Here is a 6,000-nt window from a genome sequence, read left to right as displayed (position 1 = left end):
CGGCAGCAGCAGCCCCGGGGACGGTCACCTCCGTCCGGGCATGGCTCCCTCTGTGTGTCCGGAGAGGCCCCGATAATGACGATCAAAAACAAGCCGCGATACAAAGTAGCGGATTTCACCTCGGGGATGTTTTTCTGCGATAGATAGCGGTTTTCTACCGGAAGTAGGAGGAGCCTGGTGGTGCGTTCAAGTGCTGCCGGAAAAATGTTTCTTTCTACACTTCGTAATTCACCTATTTTGTGGTTCAAGCCTGTTTGCGAGAAAAAAAGATACTGAATTTTAAAGATTAGATTAAATATTGAATTTATATTTGGATTTTCTAAGATGTACCTTTTAAATTATTCCAAATGTACCTGGACATATTAATTTACTTCAAGCACTCTACATATACAATATATAATGCAAAATATTATATTTAATTTAACATGATCAATCATGACATGTGTGCATTAACCATATCTATGTTTTGTGGGAATTGAAAGAAACAAAATAACATTTATAGCTTGAGTTGAGATTAAAAGAGGGTTTGAAATCAAATGTTTTGTTATTATAATAAACGCAATACTTTGTTAGAAAACTAAACACAACTTGTATGTCTTTACGGGAGTTGTACCCGTCTCAAACAAAGCCACGTGCATGCGATCCCCTCTCACTGATTGGTTACTTGCGTTTACGTAAAACAATTCACAATTCCAACATTTCATACAGTTCTTGAAAGCCTCCAGAGGTCGTCTGTGACGTCATCACGTCGTCTGCCTGATCCTGGTAGAGGAAGAGCGGAGCTCCTATAAATAAATAAATAAATAAATAGGAGGACATAGTTTTAAAGAAGTAGTTCAAAATTAGCTCCAACTAACAGTGAAATCCCGTTTTTATATTTACGCATGAGTAATACTACTAATAATAAGTATAGTAAATATAGTAATACTATAACATTTAAAAATAAAAGTGTACACATTAAACGAGTTGAACTTTAATATCTTGATCAGCCTTTGTTGGTATAAATTGTTGGTAATAATTTCTTATTATTATCAAATGTATTTTTGTTTAAAAAAACCCAAAATTTTTCAGGATGTTTCCATGATTTAAAAAAAAGCGAGTTCCAGGTTTTCCAGGATGTGATGCGTTATTCAGACAGCAGGCGGCGCTGCTGCTGCACTCACCGCTCTCTCTATGCGTGTGTGTGTGTGTGTGTGTGTGTGCGTGTAGTTTCTCTGAGACAGCTGTTTTCTTTTCTTTTCTCAACTCAAACTGGAAGAACCATCTGAACTGGACAACTCAATAAAATCACATTGATTTTAAACTTCACCTGCACACCTGTTACAAGAACTCCACTCAGTCTTCTGGGCTCATCTTAGTTCATTCAATTCACGTTTTGGGGGATTTGAACCTTCGCCCTTCCATGGACCGGAGGCAGAGGAACATTAAATGAGGCACAAAGGCAGCTTGATATTTTTTACTTGAACCTGCTGTTTATGATTATTTTGCTGTCTTCAGCAAATCATTAATACTAGAATATAATCTGGATATAATTAATTTAATTTTTCAGACTCTGCACTGGTACACATTTAATTATCTCTCTTCAATAAAATAAAACAAACCAAAAACCTCTTTTTTTTGCCAAAATATAATTCAGGTAAACATAAACAGCACATACAGAATAAATGCAACTAGAATAATAGACACATAAACATAATTTAAATAAGTATATATTCACAGCTATAAACATGTATTTTCCAGGAGGGTTTTCATTTTTTTAAATTTCAGTATACCTAAGTGAGTTGGAAAAAGAGAGTTAAATTAAAATAAGAAAAAGGTGAAACTGACGAAGAACACGTGACGGTCCGTGTAGAAGAGTTTAGGCGGATTGTTTTATTGTGGCGGGGTGTTTTAATGACGCGTGGTGGAAAGAAGCGCTCAGATCCTTTAATGAAGTAAAAGCATCAATACTACTAAATCAATACTTACCGAAAAATGTGTTTTCAGCTCTGTGCCGTGAGTTTTCAGAATGTTTATGTAAAATAATAAATGAATCCAGACAACAATAAAATCATCGCTGACCTTTCATGTGTTAAAGACTTTTATTTGACCTCTCTCGTTTTCAGGTTCACGCATGCCAGCAGTCGTCCTCTCCTCTTCCCGAGAGGTGGAGAGCGGAGATGGACGAGTCCGACAGGAAGCTCCTCTCTGGCCCGTGATGGATGCCGCTGCCTCGGTTGCTTCTGGCCACGGCGAGGGAACGAGGCGGCTCGGTGGCGAGGAGGAGGAGGGGTATGAAGGTGTAGGTCAGGGTTATATATAGAAAACAGATGATGAGCCCTCTGCTCTGCCCTCTCTTGGTGATGCATGACGACAGCCTTCCAGCTGCATCCACGCGGGTTATGTCATCTTAAATGGACGGTTGGCGAGGTGGCACAGCGCCGACTGACCCAGTAACGTAAACCAGGTCGGGCGGAAGGTCAAAGATAGCCCGTTGCAATGGGCTATCCGGTCTCTGTACTAGTAGGAGCTGTGTCCGTATTCTCTGTAATAAGTGGGTGTTGGCCTTTGCCAAAGCTGCCCTTTATCACCGGTCCTGTTCGTAACTTTAATGGTCAGGATATCTAGGCGCAGCCGGTGGGTAAAGAACGTCAGGTTTCGGGGGTCTCGGGATCGCCTCTCTGCATTTTGCAGATGATGTGGTCCTGTTGGCCTCCTTGGTACGTGACTTCCAGCATTCACTTGGTCGATTTGCAGCCAAGTGTGGGGACAGAGTGACCACCCCAAGCGAAAGAGTTCAAGTATCTCGGGGTCTTGTTCACGAGTGAGGGTACGATGGAGCGGGAGATGGACAGGTGGATCGGTGCGGCTGCAGCAGTAAAACAGGCGCTGCACCGGACCGTCTTGGTGAAGAGGGCGGTCTACGTTCCAACCCTCACCGATGGTCACGAACTCTGGATCGCAGATACAAGTGGCCAAAATTAATTTATTTATCACTGAATTATCTTAATCTCTCAGTTTTAACAATTCTTTTCTTTATTAAACTTAATCACTTTCAGTTTAATTGCCTTACTGAATTATTTCATCCAACTTTATGAGGAACTAACTTGTTTTATTACCTGACCTTTACACCAGGGCGATATAAAGAAAAGAAGCCCAAGCTGAAGAGGGTCCAACAGTCTGCAGTGGATGTGACTCTGCAGACTGTGGCCGGTGCGAATGACGCGAATCTTGCATTGCGAATTTTTCGCCAGAGTTGAAATATTTAAACTTTGGCGAAAAATTCGCAACACACAAAGTTGCGAAAGCCAATCATCGTTGAGACGCTCCGCCCGCCTGGCTGCTGCTGCTCTAGTAGCGCTGGATGCGGAAGGTATCGAGACAGAGTCGGTGAAAGTCACCGAGCTGTGTGAGCCTACGGGTGATGTTATTGGAAAACAGACACGAGGGCGTTAGATGTTCACACGTTTGTAGAATGTCCACAACCAGTTTAAAGTATATCTAGTGGTTATTTCTTCCGTGGTGGATGGCTCAAATGATAACTGTTTCCACGGAGTAAAGCCACGGCGATAAGCCACACCCCCTCTTAGGCGCGAATGAAGCGACTGAACCAACTTGTCGAGCTAGTAAACTCACGCGAGTAAAGTTTTGGTGTGAACGCAGCATTAGCGTTACAAGTTCAAGCCAAAAATTCACCTGAAGCTGAGTTGCGAAAGCCAGTCAGCGTTGAGACGCTCCGCCTGTCATCACTGACGTTGTGCCGTTGGTGAATCTAACTGGCTGCCGCTACGCTAGTAGCGTTGGAAGCGGCCACACCGACCATCGACCGCGTCATACGCCCAGGCAACCGATTATTGGCACGTTACACTTTTGCCTGAAGCCACCTTCTGCTTGCACCAGGAACATACCAGATAACCACAACCCTTGACTTCTGCACCACAGGAACCAGTGTTCCCCCATCAAATAAATAAACAAACGGTAAAATGCGTTAAAAACAACCTTCTAACCACTAACCCACAGTCTCCTTTACAGACGGAGCCCTCACCACCATTCTGAGGGGGACACAAACGGGCCAACACCATTATAATCTATACAGACAACAGCTTCGACATAACACTGTTCACGCAGATGCCCACCTGACCACCGACTCACTTTCTGTTCCTCGTGCAGGAAGACCAACCCATAGGCACCAGCCTCCGACTCCCGACCGGACATCCATCACGGCTCCTCTACCCATCTTTCTTTGACCCTTACCCTCCATCCCCTCCATCCCTCGACCCCATCTCTTAACGTCTTCATGCCTTGATCCCCCACCTCATTTCTTCATTTCTCGATCCCACCCCCTTCATCCCCATGTCCCTCTAATATACACTACTAAGCGACGACCGCAATTGCATCCGGACCGCGATCCTGCCCGTCATCCTCTCCTGCCTTCATTAGTAGTCGATTCGCGAGTATAACTTCTTCCTTTCTCGACCCCCCCCCTTTTCTAATTTTCATAATTTCTCGACGCCCCATACCTACATCGTTTCACCCTCCTACCCTAATCTCTACATCCCTTGACCCTAATCCCTACATCCCCACATCCCTTGACCCTAATCCCTACCGTCTTCATGCTTTCTCGCGCCACATGTTTTCATGGATCGCAAATACACCTGGACCGTGTTCCCACCCGACATCCACCGCTACCTGCACTAGTAGCCGAATCACTGTCATAATCTCCTCATTCCTCGATCCCATTTCTTCATTCCTCGCCCCCCACATATCTACATCCCTTCCACACGGATTGACGTCCCACCAATGCACCCTACTAACGTTGCTTGAACTCGTAGGCTTTCTCGCCCCACAGGTTTCCACGGATCGCAACCTTCACTGGTCGTCGAATCGCTATTACAAAGGCCTATACCTTTCCTAACTCTACTGCCATCATTCTACCATATCCAATGCTGCGGTACTGGTAGTCTTCCCGTCATCAGTCTGCTTACCATCCCAATAACAGGAATCAGTTTCATAATACGCATTGAACGAATAGTAACCCTGTTACGTTGTCCGGCTCAACCCACCCACACATAGCTACGCAATGTAAAGGTCTCCATAAAACTAACATTACCGACTGCCTCTCAATTCAGACTCCCATACCTGCCGCAGCTATACTCACCGCTCAGGCTAGCGGTTTCCCGTCATGGGCAAAGTATTAAAGTATATTGTCTTGCTGGCTCCTGATTCCCTCAGAGTTTACTGCCTCAAACTATTACCACCATCCGTCACGACATACCCCCACGACCGACATTTCCATCCTCCCGACACCATCATCCATCACCTCAAACTCGGCAAGACCGACCAACCAACCAACACCGTCTGCCTCAACCCACCTTCGCCTTACGACTAGACTCGCACCGAAGTCCATAAGACCCTAACAGCGACTACTTAAACACTCGTCGCCAGCCAGCCAAACTTCTTAGCGAAACCAGATCTTTAAGACGCTTGGCCGTCGGTCCTCCCCCACTTACCTCTCCTATACCCGCTCCAAGCTAACGAAACCAGTAAAGGGCACGCGCACTCCTTTATGAAGCTATCTTTTGGAAACTCTGCACCGCCAGAGCTTCAGAAGTGACGGCCCCACCCACGTGTCTCCACCCCCGTCGTTCCCTCTAACCACCGGACGCCAGCAGCCTCCCATTGCACCCCTCCAACCCTCTCTTCACGACCCCCTCTACCTTTCTCGTTCCGGCTGATAATCATCCCTCGATCCATTCATTTATTTTGCCATAAACCAACTGTAAACTCATATCGCTATTGTTGTGGTCTTTGTTAGTGAATAAGTTTAAACATCAATGACATCTGGTCATAAAGCATTTAGCTGCAGAGGTTTTACACACCACAGAAGAAGTGTGTGTTTTGTCATTTTAATTTAATTGTGTCCTCCTCTCTGCAGACGGTTTGTATAGCTTGAACGAAGTGAACACATCCTCAACAGAATAAAAACAAAGAGTTTCCACTGTATTGGTCATATTTTTACTT

The 6,000-nt window shown here is 45.0% G+C and overlaps 1 protein-coding gene across 1 annotated transcript in view; it reads right to left on the bottom strand.

The window, feature by feature from the left end:
• LOC117732881 (ceramide kinase-like) overlaps positions 1-182 on the bottom strand; it is a 7,340-nt gene extending 7,158 nt beyond the window's left edge. The window contains exon 1 of the mRNA XM_034536117.1: positions 1-182. This exon is cut by the window's left edge and continues 182 nt beyond it. The gene's annotated coding sequence lies outside the window, so the exon portion shown is untranslated.
• Between the last annotated feature and the right edge of the window lie 5,818 nt (positions 183-6,000).

The sequence above is a fragment of the Cyclopterus lumpus genome, chromosome 6 (assembly GCF_009769545.1).
Source record: "Cyclopterus lumpus isolate fCycLum1 chromosome 6, fCycLum1.pri, whole genome shotgun sequence".
NCBI lineage: Eukaryota > Metazoa > Chordata > Actinopteri > Perciformes > Cyclopteridae > Cyclopterus > Cyclopterus lumpus.
This window is presented reverse-complemented; position numbering and strand designations above follow the sequence as displayed.